The 23,198-nt window shown below is 48.2% G+C and overlaps 2 protein-coding genes across 2 annotated transcripts in view; one reads left to right on the top strand and one right to left on the bottom strand.

Annotated features, from left to right (window-relative positions):
- LOC144772271 (uncharacterized) overlaps positions 1-12,018 on the bottom strand; it is a 36,474-nt gene extending 24,456 nt beyond the window's left edge. The window contains exons 1-3 of the mRNA XM_078656504.1: positions 11,655-12,018; positions 11,355-11,528; positions 10,992-11,103 (exon numbers count right to left, since the gene is read on the bottom strand). The gene's annotated coding sequence lies outside the window, so the exon portion shown is untranslated. The remainder of the gene's footprint in view (positions 1-10,991; positions 11,104-11,354; positions 11,529-11,654) is intronic.
- Positions 12,019-12,352: 334 nt separating this feature from the next.
- LOC144772273 (uncharacterized) overlaps positions 12,353-23,198 on the top strand; it is a 73,726-nt gene continuing 62,880 nt past the window's right edge. Inside the window, exon 1 of the mRNA XM_078656505.1 lies at positions 12,353-12,468. The gene's annotated coding sequence lies outside the window, so the exon portion shown is untranslated. The remainder of the gene's footprint in view (positions 12,469-23,198) is intronic.

Genomic DNA, 23,198 nt, shown 5'->3' on the forward strand with positions numbered 1-23,198 from the left:
GTAGAGCAGTCACTACCATAGTGATGGGATCAACACTCACACTATATGTAGAGCAGTCACTACCGCAGTGATGGGATCGCCACTCACACTATATGTAGAGCAGTCACTACCGCAGTGATGGGATCGCCTCTCACACTATATGTAGAGCAGTCACTACCACAGTGATGGGATCGCCTCTCACACTATATGTAGAGCAGTCACTACCAGAGTGATGGGATCACCACTCACACTATAAGTAGAGCAGTCACTACCATAGTGATGGGATCGCCACTCACACTATATGTAGAGCAGTCACTACCGCAGTGATGGGATCGCTACTCACACTATACGTAGAGCAGTCAGTACCACAGTGATGGGATTGCCTCTCACACTATATGTAGAGCAGTCACTACCATAGTGATGGGATCGCCTCTCACACTCTATGTAGAGCAGTCACTACCACAGTGATGGGATCGCCACTCACACTATATGTAGGGCAGTCACTACCACAGTGATGGGATCGCCACTCACACTATATGTAGAGCAGTCACTACCGCAGTGATGGGATCGCCACTCACACTATACGTAGAGCAGTCAGTACCACAGTGATGGGATCGCCACTCACACTATACGTAGAGCAGTCAGTACCACAGTGATGGGATCGGCACTCACACTATATGTAGAGAAGTCACTACCACAGTGATGGGATCGCCTCTCACACTATATGTAGAGCAGTCACTACCATAGTGATGGGATCGCCACTCACACTATATGTAGAGCAGTCACTACCGCAGTGATGGGATCGCCACTCACACTATATGTAGAGCAGTCACTACCATAGTGATGGGATCGCCTCTCACACTATATGTAGAGCAGTCACTACCACAGTGATGGGATCGCCACTCACACTATATGTAGAGCAGTCACTACCACAGTGATGGGATCGCCACTCACACTATATGTAGAGCAGTCACTACCGCAGTGATGGGATCGCCACTCACACTATATGTAGAGCAGTCAGTACCATAGTGATGGGATCGCCACTCACACTATATGTAGAGCAGTCACTACCGCAGTGATGGGATCGCCACTCACACTCTATGTAGAGCAGTCACTACCGCAGTGATGGGATCGCCACTCACACTCTATGTAGAGCAGTCACTACTACAGTGATCGGATCGCCACTCACACTATATGTAGAGCAGTCACTACCGCAGTGATGGGATCGCCACTCACACTATATGTAGAGCAGTCACTACCACAGTGATGGGATCGCCTCTCACACTATATGTAGAGCAGTCACTACCGCAGTGATGGGATCGCCTCTCACACTATATGTAGAGCAGTCACTACCGCAGTGATGGGATCGCCACTCACACTATATGTAGAGCAGTCACTACCGCAGTGATGGGATCGCCACTCACACTATACGTAGAGCAGTCACTACCGCAGTGATGGGATCGCCACTCACGCTATACGTAGAGCAGTCAGTACCACAGTGATGGGATCGCCTCTCACACTATACGTAGAGCAGTCACTACCACAGTGATGGGATCGCCTCTCACACTATATGTAGAGCAGTCACTACCGCAGTGATGGGATCGCCACTCACACTATATGTAGAGCAGTCACTACCATAGTGATGGGATCGCCACTCACACTATATGTAGAGCAGTCACTACCGCAGTGATGGGATCGCCACTCACACTATATGTAGAGCAGTCACTACCATAGTGATGGGATCGCCACTCACACTATAAGTAGAGCAGTCACTACCATAGTGATGGGATCGCCACTCACACTCTATGTAGAGCAGTCACTACCATAGTGATGGGATCGCCACTCACACTATATGTAGAGCAGTCACTACCGCAGTGATGGGATCGCCACTCACACTATATGTAGAGCAGTCACTACCACAGTGATGGGATCGCCACTCACACTATATGTAGAGCAGTCACTACCGCAGTGATGGGATCCCCACTCACACTATATGTAGAGCAGTCACTACCACAGTGATGGGATCGCCACTCACACTCTATGTAGAGCAGTCACTACCATAGTGATGGGATCGCCACTCACACTCTATGTAGAGCAGTCACTACCACAGTGATGGGATCGCCTCTCACACTATATGTAGAGCAGTCACTACCATAGTGATGGGATCGCCACTCACACTGTATGTAGGGCAGTCACTACCACAGTGATGGGATCGCCTCTCACACTATATGTAGAGCAGTCACTACCATAGTGATGGGATCGCCACTCACACTATATGTAGAGCAGTCACTACCGCAGTGATGGGATCGCCACTCACACTATACGTAGAGCAGTCAGTACCGCAGTGATGGGATCGCCACTCACACTATATGTAGGGCAGTCACTACCACAGTGATGGGATCGCCTCTCACACTATATGTAGAGCAGTCACTACCAGAGTGATGGGATCGCCACTCACACTATATGTGGAGCAGTCACTACCACAGTGATGGGATCGCCACTCACACTATATGTAGGGCAGTCACTACCACAGTGATGGGTTCGCCATTCACACTATACGTAGAGCAGTCACTACCAGAGTGATGGGATCGCCACTCACACTAAATGTAGAGCAGTCACTACCACAGTGATGGGATCGCCACTCACACTATAAGTAGAGCAGTCACTACCACAGTGATGGGATCGCCACTCACACTCTATGTAGAGCAGTCACTACCATAGTGATGGGATCGCCACTCACACTCTATGTAGAGCAGTCACTACCACAGTGATGGGATCGCCTCTCACACTATATGTAGAGCAGTCACTACCATAGTGATGGGATCGCCACTCACACTGTATGTAGGGCAGTCACTACCACAGTGATGGGATCGCCTCTCACACTATATGTAGAGCAGTCACTACCATAGTGATGGGATCGCCACTCACACTATATGTAGAGCAGTCACTACCGCAGTGATGGGATCGCCACTCACACTATACGTAGAGCAGTCAGTACCGCAGTGATGGGATCGCCACTCACACTATATGTAGGGCAGTCACTACCACAGTGATGGGATCGCCTCTCACACTATATGTAGAGCAGTCACTACCAGAGTGATGGGATCGCCACTCACACTATATGTGGAGCAGTCACTACCACAGTGATGGGATCGCCACTCACACTATATGTAGGGCAGTCACTACCACAGTGATGGGTTCGCCATTCACACTATACGTAGAGCAGTCACTACCAGAGTGATGGGATCGCCACTCACACTAAATGTAGAGCAGTCACTACCACAGTGATGGGATCGCCACTCACACTATAAGTAGAGCAGTCACTACCACAGTGATGGGATCGCCACTCACACTAAATGTAGAGCAGTCACTACCACAGTGATGGGATCGCCACTCACACTATAAGTAGAGCAGTCACTACCACAGTGATGGGATCGCCACTCACACTCTATGTAGAGCAGTCACTACCATAGTGATGGGATCGCCACTCACACTCTATGTAGAGCAGTCACTACCACAGTGATGGGATCGCCTCTCACACTATATGTAGAGCAGTCACTACCATAGTGATGGGATCGCCACTCACACTGTATGTAGGGCAGTCACTACCACAGTGATGGGATCGCCTCTCACACTATATGTAGAGCAGTCACTACCATAGTGATGGGATCGCCACTCACACTATATGTAGAGCAGTCACTACCGCAGTGATGGGATCGCCACTCACACTATATGTAGAGCAGTCACTACCGCAGTGATGGGATCGCCACTCACACTATACGTAGAGCAGTCACTACCGCAGTGATGGGATCGCCACTCACACTATATGTAGAGCAGTTAGTACCGCAGTGATGGGATCGCCACTCACACTATACGTAGAGCAGTCAGTACCACAGTGATGGGATCGCCACTCACACTATATGTAGAGCAGTCACTACCACAGTGATGGGATCGCCTCTCACACTATATGTAGAGCAGTCACTACCATAGTGATGGGATCGCCACTCACACTATATGTAGAGCAGTCACTACCACAGTGATGGGATCGCCTCTCACACTATATGTAGAGCAGTCACTACCATAGTGATGGGATCGCCACTCACACTCTATGTGGAGCAGGCACTACCATAGTGATGGGAACGCCACTCACACTATATGTAGAGCAGTCACTACCACAGTGATGGGATCGCCTCTCACACTATATGTAGAGCAGTCACTACCACAGTGATGGGATCGCCACTCACACTATATGTAGGGCAGTCACTACCATAGTGATGGGATCGCCTCTCACACTATATGTAGAGCAGTCACTACCATAGTGATGGGATCGCCTCTCACACTATATGTAGAGCAGTCACTACCACAGTGATGGGATCGCCACTCACACTATATGTAGAGCAGTCACTACCACAGTGATGGGATCGCCACTCACACTATATGTAGAGCAGTCACTACCACAGTGATGGGATCGCCACTCACACTATATGTAGAGCAGTCACTACCATAGTGATGGGATCGCCTCTCACACTATATGTAGAGCAGTCACTACCACAGTGATGGGATCGCCACTCACACTATATGTAGAGCAGTCACTACCATAGTGATGGGATCGCCACTCACACTATAAGTAGAGCAGTCACTACCATAGTGATTTGATCAACACTCACACTATATGTAGAGCAGTCACTACCATAGTGATGGGATCGCCACTCACACTATATGTAGAGCAGTCACTACCGCAGTGATGGGATCGCCACTCACACTATAAGTAGAGCATGCAGTATTTGCCATCCTACAGTAAGCCAAGGGCACCCTCCCTACCCAGAGGGCCTCCGGCTAGGAAGTGATACTTTCACTACCATCGCTGCTAGCGGTGCGCTGTAACACGGCAATCCGGTAACATTGTTTGCACACCCAGATATGGACAATGAACAGGTACATGACTGTGGCACATATATACCTGATGAAGTCAGGGTGGTAAGAGAAAACCCTATCCCAGGGAGCACCCTGCTCTTTGCCGATGGTTCCTAAATTCCTTCATAGATCAGGAAACAGGGATCAGACATTCCAGAGCAGCAGTTGTCAAGGCTGAACAGCGGCATTATTCTGATACATTACACATTGTAAGCCCGATGTCACTGCCTACTCACTTTTTGCATCAAGCAGCAGAATTAGTGGGCATCCTTGAAGCACTACACCAGGCTAAGGGGTTAGAGGTGACTATCTGTTCAGACTCAGTATATGTTACCACTGCAATACACTCTGGTATTCACAGATGGGAAAGGAGGGGATTTCTCAAATCTGATGGGTCACCAGGAAGGCACAAAGACTTACTATCGCAGCTGATAAAAGCCTCCAAAGTAACTGTGATAAAATGTGCAGATCACACTAAGCAGCAATACCTCATCTCCAGGGTAACACCTTGGCAGACTGGGCAGCAAAAGAGGCGGCAAAAGCATTTCAGCTATTTGCTGATTACGCCTCCACCATGATGACAAGTAGAAAACAGCCTGCTGTCGAACTACCACCTCCCTGTACAGAGACAACAAGACTGCATCTGCGCGAGTTACAAGAACAGGCCCTGTCACATGAAAGTGAGTTGTGGGGGCGGCGAGGCTGCCCCCAGTCAGCATCATTTTATGTATAAGCAGGAGAGCACAGGCAAGTCAGTGATGCCACAAGCACTGTTGCTCACAGCCATAGATCAACTCCACCTCCCAGCACAGAACGTGAAAGAATACCCCCTTGCCACCCTGCAAGCAGACTGGTTCATTCCTCTATCAGGTGAAATGATTACCATGTACATTGCGGAATGCGCAGTATGTCAACAGTGCAGCAAAAAAACCAAACTAGAGGTGATCACTTCAACAATACCACGCCCAACATGCGCATTTCAAAATATGCATTCAGATTTGTAGACATGATTGACAGATGCCATAATTACAGGTATCTTATTGCGGTTGTTGGACCATTCTCCCGATGGTAGAAAGCAGGACCTTGTGTACCTAATGATGCTTAAGCCACAGCTAATTTCTTGATAAGAGAAGTAAATATCTAGGTGGGGCATTTCAGAAGCGATCCGTTCTGATAACGCACTCACTTTGCTGATACAATGTTACAACACATCTCTACCTCCTTGGGGATAAAACACAAACTGTCATCTGTTTATAATCCCCAAAGTAATGGCTTTGTGGAACGGCTGAACGGCCCGCAAAGTTCTTTTCTAATCAGCGATCAAAGAAGGAGAAGTGACCACTGCAGCTGCCAGCCAGGCCCTGTAATCGTTGGCCAACAAGTGTACAACCGTAATTCTGTTTGGAAATGGAAGGACCCGAAAATCAAAGGCCCCTTCTCAGTGACAATGAATACCCCCACAGCGATCGAAGTGGGCGGCAGGAAGTCATGGATGCACCTGTCGCATGTTCGACTGGACCAAGCCTTGCATCAGACACCTCCACAGACAGAAAACGAAAAAGAGAGGGGAAGAGAGGATCAGCTGTAAAAACTCCTCCACCCAACGCACAAGTGGAACAATTTCTCGACTATGCAACTCAACAGTTATTTATTTCTGCTTTATTTTGTATTTCTGTTTAATTTTTCCATATATGTCTTTTTATGTTGCTGTTTACCTTGCTCTTTTACAATGACTCATACCTCAGATCAGGTCAAAATGACGTGCACCTGCAGAGCCAAAGAGTTACACATAACAATGCATCTCATAGTATTCATGTTAACTTATTAGATAATATGTGGTACCAACACATGACAGAGAACAAAACTTCAAATGACTCATGCTTCTAGTGCTCACCGATACCCCATGACACAGGGTCCGAGAGATTACATTCTATTAAGGACATTTCTCCGAAGGTGGTTGGATGCCAAATACACCCATGTCTATGTAAGATTAAAGCACAATTCCAGCTCACAAAAATAGCAGCGTCCTAACACCACTAAGGGCCTGATTCTGATGCGGTTAGGAAAGCATTCCCACCTCGGGCCTGATTCTGATGCAGTTAGGAAGGCCTCCTACTGGCATTTGCTCCTTCCAAATCGGATCGGGAACGTGTCTTCCCAACCCAGGACCCAATTATGATGCGGTTAGGAACATATGCTCCCACTGAAGTCAATGGGAGTCCAACCAAATCGTATCGGGAAGCATCCGGATGCATCGTACTCCGTCGGTCGGACTCTCCCGATCCGAGTGGGTCTGAAACCATTTCCAAACCGATTCGTTCCGGAAGCTTTCCAACCCACATCAGAATCAGGCCCTTAGTATGAAAGAAACGCAGCCAGTCTACAAATACTAACGGACACTCAGGCCATTCAAAACGCATTTAAAGAACTTGAGCTCAGGAGACAGAGGCCCCTGGATTCAAGATGGGTAAAGAAGATATTAGAGAAAGGGTTCATGGAGAAATCTGCCCACCAATGCTGTGCAACAATAACAAACTAGCCTACAAGCCGAAATTGTCTGACAGCGCCTCCAGACCAGCCCTTAACATGGTCAGTCGTTGTCAAGTGAAAATGGCATAGGAACTTCACATTAATTTGTAGTGCAGCGTCTCTCTGGAATGGAACACACAAGAAGAGTAAGGAATCAATTGAGTGCAGGGGAAACATTGGACAGCTATGCCAAGGGGTATACATGGGTAGGAGAGAAGACGAAACCTGTGCATACCATGAAACTGATACAATTTTTTTCTCTGTTTCCTAGGAAATATTTGTATAAGTGTGGGTACAAACCACAACTGCAACACCACAATATACAATGCCAACACCTCCAGTATGATAGATTTCTATTTTTAATACAGAGACCTGGCTTATGCGCAATTGTCAATGGACTGGAATGGCCTCTGTTTCTTGGTCAGCTTGCACACCCCCTCCCTGGTAATACAAGGAGTGAACATTTCCAGGTTACATGACCATCCCATGATCTGTCCGACTACCCGGCTCCACCATCATTGGAAGAGAAGAGCTGCAGAATAATATGGCACTACTGTCTGGGAAAATGGCCCCCGGGATCACAGAATGTTCAATGACACCCAACTGTTCTTCGGAAGTGTCTACTGTTTATTCAGACAAAAGCAACCACCTGATAGTTGCAGATAACTAGGTGAGAGCTGATGAAAGCAAGAAATGTCCCTGAAGATGGATTTAATTCAGTGAAGGAGGAACTGTGAGCTATGAGGGTAATGCTAATACAGCACAGGTGTGTGCTAGATTAGATGACGGCAATAGGGGGAGGAGGGCAAAATAGGGACTGGTTGCTATACGTATGTCCCTGCTAATGATATGAATGATGGAACACTGATGGAGACAATACAAACGCTACACAATTTGCAAGACAATTGTGAGCGGAGGAGTTGGCCCAGATGAATGGTGTAAGGGTTGGTTTAATAGGCTACCATCCTGGATGTCAGTTCTGTTTAAGGCCTGGTTGCCCATCGTTGTGGTTTTGCTTTTAAAGTACTGTTTCTTTCAAATAGTAATAGCATGCTGTAAAAGAGTTAGCACTAAAGTGGGAGGAATGAACATAGCGAAATCACAAGAACAGGTAACAGATTCCTTGAGGAACACATCAGTTTACATTTAGTACGGACCAGGAGTTAGAAGAAGTAGTTGAAATATCAACCACAGGGGAGAATGTTAAGGAAAATATAAAATGCAAGGAAATCTTAGACAGACAAAAACAACTACCACCATCTCTGACCGCAAAGAGCACTGTAAAACTCTATGTAATTAAAAGACAATTGAGGCCTGGGTTGCATAAGGACAGAGTACGGCTGGGAGGCTCAGGGGAATTGAAGATTACAGCACATAAGCATGTACCTCCACTCCCACTCTTGAAAGAGGCGTGTTTCAAGCTACATAAGAGACCCTGAGAACAGCAGAATAACACACACGGGAGAGGTGTGGCGCCATGGCCAGGGCGATTGACGCTGGAATCTGGGGATCATGGTTCGATTCCTGGCGGCAGATTAGCCCAGCACCATGTGACTCTGGGCAATAGCTTGATTAATCTTCCCGACGGCCCCCAGCGCCTGGAGACCCTTACGGGTGATTGTTCGCGCTTTACAAATGTGGATTATTATATTACACACTCGGGGAGGACAGGTTAAAGGATAACGAGCTTCAAAGCTTTATCAGGGTTGCAGGATAATGGGAACTGATCAGGTAGGCACGAGGTCACTAATCTAAGTGGTGTGGGGTATGTGAAAATATATAACTGACTTGTCCTATTCTGTGACTTGTTTATTACTTGTTTGTGTAAGATAACATGCATGGAGTCATTGTGGTTTTTGTGAATAAAAGGAGCGGTCTGCTGTGCAGCAGGTTGAGACAGTTTTTAGTCCTACAGGGATGACTGTCTTCTGGCCATTATTTGAGTACATCTATTTCCTATTGTCAATTACCTGTGTCTTTAATTTTTTCCTAGTTAACATTTTGCAATGATGGAACAACAAGTTTGCCTATTGTCTTTGATGATACGCTCACCAGCCTCGCCCTCGCCACCGTCCCTCGGATTCGCAGAGCCACCACCGCAGGAAGATCGTTCTCCCACCTGGCAGCCAAGACATGGAACTCTCTGCCCGCACACCTACGACTGACCCAGGTCCATCTCACCTTCAGGAAACACCTCAAGACCTGGCTATTCGAGCTATAGCAGCACCCCCCACTCTCCCTTCAGCGCCTTGACACCCTCACGGGTGAGTAGCGTGCTTTACAAATTGACTGCTTGATTGATACTTTGAGTGAATGGAAATCTATGGCTGGTTCTTCTATAGCTGCAAAAGGCACTATTGATGACGATTCCATTTTAAGCATCTAAGCTGTTTGAATCTCAAGTGGAGGAGGTGATCAAGAGGTCGACTGAGGATAGACACTTTCAGCCCCAGCCAACCTTACAGCAGGAAGATTTTTGGCACTGAAACGGCATTTAGTTCATCTTTTCAGGTCAAAGCGAGTCAGCCCTTTCAAGGGAGAGGGTGAGGCCGGGAGTCCCTTCTACAGAAAAGTCCCAATCCCAGTACGCAGTCAGCTAAGCCCCCAGCCAAGTCCTGACTATCGGAACATGAGTGCATTACCAGTTGGTGGTCGAATCTCTTGTTTTCTTTATGTCTGGAAGAACTCTATATGGGATCAATGGGTCCTACAGATAGTAGAGAAGGGTTTTCAGATTAGATTCTGTTCATAGCCTCCAGATTCTGTGCATAGCCTCCAGATTCTGTGCATTGCCTCCAGATTCTGTGCATTGCCTCCAGATTCTGTTCATAGCCTCCAGATTCTGTGCATTGCCTCCAGATTCTGTTCATTGCCTCCAGATTCTGTGCATAGCCTCCAGATTCTGTGCATTGCCTCCAGATTCTGTGCATAGCCTCCAGATTCTGTGCATAGCCTCCAGATTCTGTGCATTGGTTCCAGATTCTGTGCATAGCCTCCAGATTCTGTGCATAGCCTCCAGAATGTTTCTGTTGGACCATGGTGCCATCAAATCCAGAGAAACAAGAGGCCTTTAGAGAGGGCATCCAGAAATTGTTGGTAAAGGGAGAAACTGAATCAGTTCCAATGCACCAAAGAGGAAGGGGAACCTATTTGATCCTTTTTTAATGAAAAGTTCGGGTCTGTCTTGGACCTGAAGAATGTGAACTGGTGCATTCCTCATAGTAAGTTCAATATGGCGGCTCGTTAAGAGAGTCATCAGTCAGGGGGGTTTACTGGCTTCCATAGACCTACTGGATGTGCACCTGCATGTGCCAATGCATCCCAATCCTCAGACGTTCCTGCATTTCTGTGTTCTACATCAACACTACCAGTACCAGGTACTACCTTTAGGCCTTTCATTGTTTCACAGAGTTTACATTTTATTGGCATTTTGTGTCATTTAACATTCAATGAATGGATTCTTCCGCGGTGCATACAGTGAATGACACAGGCGTTATTTACCAATAGTAACCACAGTTTTTAATGAGATTGGACTCCTGTGGCGGTGAGGCCCCTCATGCTTTCCATACCTGGATGACTAGCGGAGTTCTTCTTCTGATTGTTCCAAGGCCCAGAGTCCGGTCCAGGGCACCGATGGTTGCTGACTCTGGAGCTGACAGGCCTGGTCCCCCCCAAGGCTTGCTTCTCAGAGGGGGGGGGCGGTTCAAGAGCAGCAAAGGGGGGGTGTTAATGCTGGAGCTCAGAGCAGAGTCTGTCACTGATGCAGACACTGCTCCCCCAGTGAGGCCTGGTCCCCCCCAAGGCTTGCTTTTCAGAGGGGGGGGGTTCAAGAGCAGCAAAGGGGGGGTGTTAATGCACGAGCTCAGAGCAGGGTCGGGGTCACTGATGCAGACACAGCTCCCCCAGTGGGGCCTGGTCCCCCCAAGGCCTGCTTCTCAGAGGGGGGGTCAAGAGCAGCAAAGGGGAGGGGCTCCTGTCACTGATGCAGACACTGCTCCCCCAGTGAGGCCTGGTCCCCCCAAGGCCTGCTTCTCAGAGGGGGGGTCAAGAGCAGCAAAGGGGAGGGGCTCCTGTCACTGATGCAGACACTGCTCCCCCAGTGAGGCCTGGTCCCCCCCCAAGGCTTGCTTTTCAGAGGGGGGGGGTTCAAGAGCAGCAAAGGGGGGGTGTTAATGCACGAGCTCAGAGCAGGGTCGGGGTCACTGATGCAGACACTGCTCCCCCAGTGGGGCCTGGTCCCCCCAAGGCCTGCTTCTAAGAGGGGGGGTCAAGAGCAGCAAAGGGGAGGGGCTCCTGTCACTGATGCAGACACTGCTCCCCCAGTGAGGCCAGGCTTGGGCACAGTCTTGGTGCTCATTTGCATCCGTAGCAGCTGAGGAGCCACTTCTTTCTCAATGAGACCCGACGTCACCAGCTCGAGGCCCAGGGATGCACCTGTGAGGGGCTGGGGCTGTTATTATTATTACCACCAGCAGCGCTCCTGCCTCTCAGCCCTCCAGGGCATGCATGGGCCCCTGGATATGGCACCAGTGACGTCAGGGGATGGAGCAGGCGAGGGAGGCTCTTATCACTCGACCATGGGTGCAGCATCAGAGCTTCCGGCGCCGGGGCGCCTGCGCAAAGGACGCGCACACGGAGCATCAGGTGTACTATCAATAGACCCACCCCATCCGTCTTTACACCCCCCGCGTTTCCACGCATGCGCATAATTATGCGCATGCGTGGAAACCCCATGTCTTGGCTGCACGCATTTATAAGCTCTCCACTCTCCTGCCCGTTTAGTGCGCATGCGTGTGATTGCACGCATGCGCTTTCAAGATCCAGGGCGAACACTACTCCAAAACGACGGGGGTGGAAATATAGTTAGAACACCGACGCTTTCACTTGTCTGTCAGGGGGTCACGTGACGCGGGTTCTCGTGACGCGGGTTCTCGTGACGCGGCTTCGCCTCTTCAGCTGTTGCGCATTTACAGCTCGGTCTCCACATTTCTACCCGTGACACTGCGACGAACAAGAGAAGAAACGCGCCCCCAGGAGTCGGGGAAAGTGAGTCACCCCCTTGTACCAAAGCATGTGTTTTGTCGTGCTGTCGCGATATAACATGTCTGGTGCCCAAGCAGTAGAGTGGGTTGTCTCATGCTGTCGCGATATAACATGTCTGGCGCCCAAGCAGTAGAGTGGGTTGTCTCATGCTGTCGCGATATAACATGTCTGGCGCCCAAGCAGTAGAGTGGGTTGTCTCATGCTGTCGCGATATAACATGTCTGGTGCCCAAGCAGTAGAGTGGGTTTTCTCATGCTGTCGCGATATAACATGTCTGGCGCCCAAGAAGTAAAGGGGGTTTCCCCGCAGTTCTGACCCCGCCGCGCCTCAGACTTGAAGCCGCCGCCGGGCTCCAGGTCACGCAGCGCGGAACGTGCCATGGCTTCATTTTCATAGAGTATCGGTGCACTCTGGGAGTTGTAGTTCAAGCTGTTCCTGTTTTGGATACTTTGATTTTTGTGACTTCGAAGAATCTGGAACCCTTATCCACTCCAGAAATTACTTTATTTTCTTAATAATAAGATATATATTTTTTTAATGTGCTCTCTCCGTGCGCTGTAAATAGTATAGTATGTCTTCTTTGCTTTAATGCTACCAATTTAGAAGGATGAATAGTGGGTTTGCACTCGTCAGCTTTCAGTCGTGTGACTTCAGCCTACAATAGACGTCGGTGGTGAGGGCGACCCTGGATCTGTTTGCTACAAGTCTTTAGCCGTGATTGACAGCTCGGGTTCTAACGGTGCTTCAGGAAGTCTCTCGAGCAGCTGCTAATATTACATGTGCGTCGGTCTGAGTAAAGCCTGGGTTTAGGGTTTTGTTAAATTAAGATGCACAAAAAAAGTAGCAGACGCAGAAAAGATGAGCAAGTTGCAGCTCAAGGTTTTCAAAGACGCTCGAGACAGAACAAATCCCCCCCGCAGGTAGAGTCTACGCCCCCCCCCTCCCCGCTTCAGACAACCTGAACTCTGCCCCCCCTTCAAGGCATGCCCCCCCCCCCCCCCGGCTGAGGACCCTTCACCCCCCCCCTCCCACCCCCCGAGCTGAGGACCCTTCACCCACCCCTCTTCAACCATGCCCCCCCCCCCCCCGGCTGAGGACCCTTCACCCCCCCCCTCAACCATGCCCCCCCCCCGGGCTGAGGACCCTTCACCCCGCCCCCCTTCAAGCCATGCCCCCCCCCTCGCTGCGGCCCCTTCACCTCTCCTGTGCAGCCTCCCCCCTCCCTTCCCCTCCTCTCCTCCTCGTCTGTGTCCCTCTTCACCCCCCTCCCTCCCTCCTCTCCTCCTCGTCTCTGTCCCTCTTCACCTGTCCCAGTTCAAATGCAGGTTCATTTTTTAAAGTGCGACCCTGTCCATTTTGCCCTGTTACGGTCTAAGCATAAATGAAGTCTATGGCAGGCTTGTTTTCCTTCATTTATATCTCAGAATGAGAGGCAAAAAAGTCCCAGGGTTCAACTTATTTCACAGAATGAATGAATGGTATTGATGTGTTCATTGCCTTGAATGATGTTTGCAATTTCCAGCTCCATGCAAGTAAAACCCTGAGCCAAGCTGTGAGCCTCCCATGAAATATGCTGCTCAGATGCCCTGCACTAAAGCCAGCCTTGACTAGCTAGTGAATTTCAAACTGCAGCAGTCATTAGGCATAAATGGGCTTTAGCGCTGACAGCGGGAGCAGCCAATGCAGTCTAGGTGTCACAACGAAACAGAAACAAGGAAAACCTATTCCATAACTTCTTTGTTGACCTTTCATCATTATGAAACTACATACACAATAAGCGCACAACTAAATGAAAGATGATAAACCCCACGTTAAAGAAATGAATGAGAAATGCGTCCTTTTATGTTGCCTTTTGTTACCGTTCTCAAACGTCACTTGTTAATGCAATCACTGCAGAGATTTTGTGTATAACAGAGAGAAACTGAATTGAGCCTCTGTTGGCCCAGTGGGTTCTAGTGGCGTCTGTATTATAGAGGTAAAAGGTGGCAGCCTGCAACTGAAGGCACGATGAAGATGCGCTTAGTGGTAAGATTGTATTGTACACAGTAAAAGGCTGCAGAGATTTAGTTTTGTAATGCAAGCATTAACCTTCTATTTCTAGGTTCGTGCACCAGTTTACATTTAGTTTTAGAGCTTTTGTATTCCTCCAAAGTGTTTCATTTTTGATCTTTGTCTGTTTCCATGAACTTCATTACTTGGTTTTACTCATGAGAAAGTGTCACTCTGAGTGTTACATATTGGGCAGTTGAGTGTCATAACATAACGTGTATTTGTAAAGCGCACGTTCACCCAGAGGTTTTTTGGCGCTGAATAACCGATGTTTATTGTTACCCAACTCAATGGTACTCATTTTATCGACCTCAGATGGATGAAAGGCTCAGTGGACCCGCGGGGATTTGAACCTGTGACCATGAGGTCGTTCTGCATCCCCTGCAGTAGAGGCATTAGTCCACTGAGCCACCAGACCCGATCACTCATAAGTGCACTGAAACCATGGAAATGTCACACATAAGCAATCTGAAAACTTGGCAGCTATGCTACGGTGGCCCTGAGTGGCCAAATCTGAGATTCACTACCTTGGTTCATTGTTTTTAGCTGCAATGTCGCACAGCAAAAACAAGTCCGGCGGAGCCCGGTCTCTACAGGAGACACATTGTGACATGTGGCACTGGATCTATTCGGCTGCGGGTGGCTCGGATGAGCCTTTAAATACACAAACAGCAACCTCTGGATCCAACCTCTCATGGATCCCGGCACCTTTTGTTGTTTTCCGGATCCTGAAACTAGTAATGTAGGTGACTAAACACCGAGCTCCCTTCACACATACACTCCCCCCACTCACTCCTGTGCCCCTTGACCCTGGCTCCAGGGGGTGCATTACGCTCTTGCAGGGCAGCTAAGGTCATCTGATTGGTGCAGGTGGGCGCCACTGGCACTTATCCTTGGGGATCAGAAGTCCATCCACACAAGCAGCAATCCTGAACATAATTTTGAGTGTTATATACAATGTATTATTTTAAACGTCTTTTCTGACAATCCAAGCATCATATCATATGTTATGTCATTATGTGACCTCAGGGTCATTATAATGAGTCATTACCTCCTCCTTTTCCTGTGAGCGCCCTGTCTAGACCGGGTCTCTGCAATTGCACCACAGCCCACCCGTGAAGCATGACAGCAAGCAGTCATCAGGCAGCATTGACAGGTAGAAACACCACACCATTGTCCTGTTCATTTCTACACGTGCAACTCACTGGTGACTTATAGCACTGCTTTGTCACTTCATTTATCACTCCTCAGGTCCTGCCCCTGTAACCCTTACCCTGTCTACATCCCAAAATCATTCCAATCTCAAATGTGCAGTCCATCTGGGAGGTTCCCGACCCCATGCAAGAGTGAGGGGTCAGGAGGTCATTGGTGACACCCAGCTTCATTTCTTGATAGCACATGGAACCAGGTACAAATACTGCCTCATTGGTCAGCAGCTGACCCCTGGAGCTCTGCAGCCCCTCTATAAAAGGAGGCAGTGTGCAGGGATTGAAGGACTCTGGGCCAGCATCAGCCTGTCAAGCAGATGCCTTACATGATATTTGATGACCTTAAAGTTAAACCATCCACGTAAGCAGTGAGTCACCTTTGGCACAATTCTTTCTCTATTTGCTATCGGGGAGTGTATTTGTTGAGCTTGATCTCATAAAATGGAAAAGGTTGAAAAAGCGGTGCTGCCTGGCTTTGAGAAAGGAAAGAGTCTGTTGTGATGTAATGCAGTTCTCTGTTCATATTAGTTTTGTTTTTCTTAATAAATATAAACATTTGGGTGGAATAAATGGCTCACCCTTTTCATTGCTGCTCAAAACAACACATACACACCCAGAAAATATGAGAATGTCAATCATAAGGATAAACAAAAAACAGCAGCTATGTTGACCTGGACTGTGCACATAAACTACCCTCACTCTGCTGCTGTGTGGAGCATAGGGTGCGGACAGGGCAGGGTCTGATCTGTCCCAGGGTGGTAGTGTAGTAGCACATATATAGCGCTTGATAACACTTTCCCTGTGGGTGTGCCATGGATCTAATTACATCAATTATATATGGGTAGTGTTTTGATGGTCATGAGGACACAGATATTTTTTATCTTGTTTGTCTTTGCAGCTTGGATTTGATGCGAAAATGGTTGAGAAATGAGCCACTTTAGCCTTGGGTGCCAGTGTTTGAAAGGGTACAAACTGTGTGAGTGAATTATAGTTTGTGTGGCAATTGGTCTGGTGTTCTACCTGTACGCAGACTCTGCTCAAGCCACACTAGAGCAAGTGTGCAGCATTGTCTCTGCACCAGTGTGGGGGAAAAAGTGAGAGAAAAGATGTGCTCATGCCTGCAGGTGGATACTTACCAGCTTTGGCCTGGTCTCTCTTGGATGTGAGCACCGGAAGTGCCCACACATGAGTTGATACCATTCTTGGGGCGGGTACAATCTTTTATTATCTACAGCATGGGTGCTCATAACATTTTTACTGGAGTAGCAGCTTCTGCATTGGGGTGTTGGGACTCCACCCTTCAGATTTTGAGGTCTGGATTTCTTCCATCTGTTCTTACGTTCTTACACTTAATACGTAACCTTCCTCATAGCATTATTGGGCAGCCAGGCAATTATGGGATGACCATTGTGGGTGTATGGGATTCTCTCTAATAGAGTTTATCTTTTTATTTTATTTTTTTACATTTCTTTTTATTGAATACAGCTGAGGATACATTCCAACAGTACGTTGTTTGCATACAGTATGACATTATGTGAAATGGCATGAATTAGATAAACCATAGACATATCAGCTACCAATCTAGATAAGCTTTTACCTCTTACCTATGTAGTCTACAATGGTATCACAGTTGCGTTGCCATAGCCACAAATAATGAAAGAATGGGATTATAAGAGGGGGGGAAGGGGTTGCCGGTTCCCAGGTGTCCCTGGGGTGAGCTTGTGCGGGCATAAGTTCCCAGTATAGTACTCCGCATCCTAAACCAATCTGTGGCACGTGGTTTCTGGTGGCAGCCCCCGCTCATCGCTATCCGACGTTTAGCCAGCAACAAAAGCATGGACACTAGTTTTCTACTTGTCGCAGGTGCATTTCTCACATAGCCGAGCAACGCTATCAAGGGGGATTGTTTTATCTGACACTTCGGTGGTTTTTATGTGATTTTAATTAAAGAAACACTTTATATTGTCTTAATATAGGTGTTAGAAGTTTTATTTATTTTCATGTCCAGTGAATTAAGTAGAAAATTATTTTGCATTTATGTGATCGTTGCTTTATTAGTGGTGACAGTGTACAATTCATTTTGATCTATTCCAAAAGGAAGTCATTTGTAACTTATCTGATACTTCAGAAACTTATCTAATGCATCAAAAATGGTTTCCTAGTAACATGTAACATCTGGGCAGCAGCAGGCCAAATGCAAAAAGGACGCCTCCTGTGCAGGGCATCTCAGACATCTCACATCCCCACTCAAACCAACTTTATATAACCATTCAGGAGTCCTGTATAATCTATGCAAAAACTTAAAGGGAATCAACTGTAGCCTATAGTTAGGGGACAGCTCCTGAGCCTGCCCGCAGCAGTATGCCCTCTGGTCCTCTGCTATGGGGAATCCCAGCAGTGTCTCCCACTCCTGACGCACCCCAGGGACGCTTATCGGCGCTGTGCACTACATGCCTGGGTATAGTCGGGTAATCATTTTGCCAGGTGATGGGTTAGTTAGGAAGTCTTCTAGTACCTGGAATGTGGGTGGCGCCATCGGGAAAGAAGCAAAGCCAGCAAGCAGTGCCGCGCGGAGCTGATATGAGGTCATTCTGTCAAGCAACCCCATGCCTTACCCTGTCATCGCTCTGTCTGGCTGGATGAATGTTCCCTCCGGGAACGTATCTCCAGTAGTGTGAAGATTAAGCTTCCTACGTCTCCTACAGGCGCCCATATCCCCAGAGAATGGCAATGCTGTGTGCCGAGGCAGTGGCACAGAGGGGGCATATAACATCTCCAGTTGTGCCCTACGTCGCAATCCCTGCCAGGCCCATACTGCACAGCCCCTGTATCTACCCTAGATCACAGTCTAGTGTGTGGTCTTTAAAGGACCGTGTTCCGTGGTATCAGAGCCGATTGGTTGTGTTCCAGCTCTGTATGCGCCATGAATTGCGGTGGGAATATCCAATGAAATCCGAACTGAGCTTGGGCACAATTGTAGTAAAGCTCCATTAATATCACATATAAGGAAGGTGCACTCGGCGAAAGTGAATCAGAGCCAAAAAGTAATTTTCATTTATCTTCTTTTATTCCAAAAATCATTAAAAAAACGTCAAACAGCCAACGGGTTTCGTTCCTTATTGCCAAAGGAGCTTCTTCAGGGCTATAAATCAATTGAACCAAAGAGTATTGAAACAACAAATAAACGATATCCAAGATATCCAAAACTTACTGCCAGTTATGCTGTTCGGTACGCCTGCATTGTACACATCCTGATGTTAATTACAAATGTAAATTGTTGTTTATCTACTTTTGGAACCTTATTCCGTGTTCCCCTCATTAACTTCAATATGGAAGCAACATTTATATGATGGAAGAATTATAGTAATCAAGCTTTGGATATCGTGTATTTGTCGTTTCAATACTCTTCGATCCAATTGATTTATAGCTCTGAAGAAGTTCCTTTGGCAATAAGGAACAAAACGCGTTGGCTGTTTGGCGTTTTTTTAACGATTTTTGGAATAAAAGAAGGTAAATGGAAATTACTTGTTGGCTCTCATTCACTTTCGCTGAGTCAACTTCCTTATTTGTAAATTTTTTTGAACTCTGTAGCATCGAACAACGATGGATGCTGAAAGTAGTTGCACCCAATTTGACAACATACATTTGGTAATTGAAGTGCTAGACCTTGGTCTGTCATTGATGACTTCTTTTGTTTATGTAGTAAAGCTCCATGGCTGGGGCACCCAAACCTTCCTGTTCAAAGGGGAGGGTCAGGGTTTCCAAAGAAATCCTGGGTTGTTTTCCGGCCCAGGCAAGGGATATCAAGTTCGATCGCAGTCTACATCTGAAACTGGTGCTAAGGGGGAGCAGGAGGTTAATAAACATAGAGGAACTTGGAGATAACAACCATTTTTGCTATGGCCTGTCATCCTGCCAGGTACAGCAGCAGACCAGCCCCTCATCCCATTCGACTTTCCATGAGTCGCCCGTAGTTATATTGCCAAAGTTCCTCAATATTACGGCTTAGCCAAAATCCTAGGTATTTCACTGGGCCCTCCGCCCAGCAGAGTGGATACTCCGATTGAAACCGTTCTGCGGCTGCCGTCTGCGGCAAGGTAACCAATTTTCCCCCAGTTAATGTTTATGCCAATGAGGTCTCCGAATCTTGCGATCTCCCAGATCAGAGGGGTCTAAGTTTTTGGCCAGGTCTTTGACATACAGGGGCACGTCCTCCACATGCAAAGAAACCAGTATTACCCTAGGAGCAAATGCCTTGCCTCGGTGCGTATGATGCTGCCTTAGTCTGGCCGCCAGCGGTTACATGGCTACGGCAAAAAGAAGGCGAGACAACAGGCATCCTTGCCTCGTGCCCCGAAATGCATGGAAAGGTGGGGGGGGGTATCGTCCTGTTAATCCAAAGCCTCACCATAGGGTAAGATTATAGGAGAGCGATCAATTTGATGAATTTGGAGCTAATGCCCAATCTGGAAAGGAGTGCGAATAAATATGGCCATTCTAAGGAATCAAATGCCTAAGTGGCATCCTGATATATCACAGCTGCTTGGAGTGAGGGGTCAATTTCTTGAATTGTTGCAACAAAGGTGCGTAGATTGTGAGATGTAGCCCTTCCGGTAACAAAGACACACTGGTCAGGGTGCATGACGAGGAGCAGCAGTGGAAGTAGTCTCCCAGTAATGAGTTTGGTGAGGATTTTATTGTCCAAATTGATCATGGGCAGGCACCTATAGGTATTACACTGGGTAGGATTTTTATCTGATATTAGAATTGTAATGATAAGCGCTTTACAAAGCGACAGGAGGAGTTTTCCCCGCTCCAGCGATTCCTCATACATGTTTATGAGATGGGACACAAGCAGTAGTGCAGATTCTTTTAAAAGGCTGCTGTCAGGCCATCCAGTCTGGGGGCCCTATCCCCTGGTAAGGCGTGGATGACCCTGATCTTCTCTTCCTCAGAGAACGGCTCATCCAGATAGCTGCGGTGGCCGTTCTAGAGCCACAGCAGCTAGATAGAGTAAAAAAAGTCGACCAAATCGGGTTGGGTAACATTTTGCCTCGCCTCATAAAGTGAGGAGTAAAAGGATATAATTTCCGCCTAGTTGGTGGTCTGACCAAGCTCCGTCTCGTTGTCTGAAGTGCATAATTCGCTGATGTAGTCGCAAGCCCATAGTTTCTTTTATAAGCCAGCTAGTGTCTTGCTCGCTCTGTGCCCCTCTCCGTATCTTCTAGCACATGCCTCCATTCCAAGGTAGTGTGTCTTCTGTATATCCGCTTCTTTAAACTCCCCAATCTTACCCCTAATGTCCCCTAGGGTTTTGAACTTGTTGGTGGCAAAGAATTCGCTTACCAGACCCTGTATCTCCTCTTCTAGGCACTACAGGTCTCCCCGCAGTGAACGCAGAATCCACGCCTGCTTTGCAATGCATTCCCCCCCAAATCTCAGACTGAAATGCCTCCTCAAGTATAGTGGAGGGATCACCTGTACCCTCGTTTAACGCGAATTAATTAACTATCGCTGACCTGATTGCATCTCAGTACACCTGATCCAGTAGTGCGCCTCACGGGAGTTAGCAGCGAAACGCTTTGCATGGGTAGTCCGGCAGAGTAGGTTCAACAAGTACAGGGGAGTGGTTAGAAAGGGTTCTAGCTAGATGGGTGACTGTAGAAACCCAAGCGAGTACGTCTCTTGAGGTCAGTCAGAAGTAGATTCTGGAGCAAGAGGGACCTGCTGATGATACACATGTACCCTCCTCCATGTTTGCGTTTCGACTGTGCCATATATCTATCAGTCTGTGGCCTGCTATAATAGAATGCTGCTGTGCTAATGCCCATGGGTGGGGCGTTGGGCACTGCCCTATCTGTCTCCGTTGGGTTCTAAGACTTTATTGAAGTCCCCCACGCCCCCTCCCCCCACAGAATCACTCCTGGGCCTGGGTATCTGCTGATCTACAGACCTCTCAGAAGAAGTCCGGGTCGTCTACATTGAGCCCATATAGCGAGATCAGCCTGATTGGGTGTCCCCCCAGCGTGCCCTCTAGCATCACGTATCGTCCCTGTGGGTTGCATAAGGCTTTGTGCGTGCGCCACAACAGTCCTTTTCTGATGAGAATGGCCACCGCCTTGCATAATTAGAATAGCATGGAACATGTTTCTACCCAAGTCAGCCTGCCTGCAGGCGCACGCAAGTGTTTCCTGTCAAGTGTAGTTCCTGCAAAAAGCAGACGTCCGCTTTATGGTGGTGAAAGTAAGCGGCTACCAGCCTCGCTTTCCGTCTGTCATTCAAGCATCATACATTCCAGAGTATTACTTTTAGTCAGGTCGTTTTCTCCTCCTGTACACTCATGCAAGCAGCAGCTGTCTCTCTCTCTCTCTCAATGAGAAGCTCATCGTCAAAGCCTTACAATAGGAGGCGGCCAGCGGGGGTAGGGAGGCAAGGAGGGGATAGCAAAACAACATATTAACCAATCAATCAATCAGGGGAATTGTAAGCGTGCTACTCACACATGAGGGTCTCAAGGCGCTGAAGGCGGTGGGGGGGGGTACGCAGATCTGTCTAGCTGAAGAGCCAGGTCTGGAGGGTCTTCCTGTAGGTGTTCAGAGAGGGGGCGCCTTTGATGTCTGCTGGTAGCTCGTTCCAGGTCTTGGCTGCAATGTGAGAGAAGGATCTTCCGCCTGCTCTGGCTCTGTGGATGCGCTGGGCTTCGGCCAATGAGAGGTTGGAAGATCGGAGGTTTCTTTTGGGTATGTGGCAGTTGATTCTGTCATTGAGGTATTTAGGTCCAGTGTTGTGTAGGCATTTGTAGGCGTGAGTGAGGATCTTGAAGGTGATTCTTTTCTCCATGGGGAGCCAATGGAGTCTTCATAGGTGTTGGCTGATGTGTTTGTGCTGGGGGATGCCGAGGACGAGTCTAGCAGCAGTGTTCTGTATAGTCATCAGTTTGAGGAGTAGGGACTTGTTGATGCCGGTGTAGAGTGCATTCTTAGTCCAGTCTGCTGGTGACGAGTGTGTGGGTGACTGTCTGCCTTGACTCAGGAGGGGATCCATTTGAAGGTCTTGCGGAGGATGCGGACGGTGTTGAAGCAGCTGGAGGTGACAGCGTTGACCTGCCGGTTCATGGTGAGCGATGAGTTGAGCGCAATGCGAGGATTTTGGTGTGGTCTGATGGGGTAGGTGGGCTTCCGAGGGCGGTCGGCCACCAGGTGTTGTCCATGCTGAAGAGGTGGTTCAAAGGATGAGGACTTCTGTCTTCTCAGCATTGAGTTTTAGGCCGCTTTTGGCCAGCCAAACTGTGACGTCCTGCATTCCTTTCTGTTTGTCGGCGGTGGGGTCTTTGGTGAGGGAGAGAATGAGCTGGATGTCGTCTGCGTAGGATACAATGTTGAGGCCGTGTTGTCAGACAATGGCTGCGAGGGGGGCCATGTAGCTGTTGAAGATGGTCGGGCTCAGTGATGACCCATGTGGGACTCCGCAGGTGAT

The sequence above is a fragment of the Lissotriton helveticus genome, chromosome 8 (genome assembly GCF_964261635.1).
Source record: "Lissotriton helveticus chromosome 8, aLisHel1.1, whole genome shotgun sequence".
Lineage (NCBI taxonomy): Eukaryota > Metazoa > Chordata > Amphibia > Caudata > Salamandridae > Lissotriton > Lissotriton helveticus.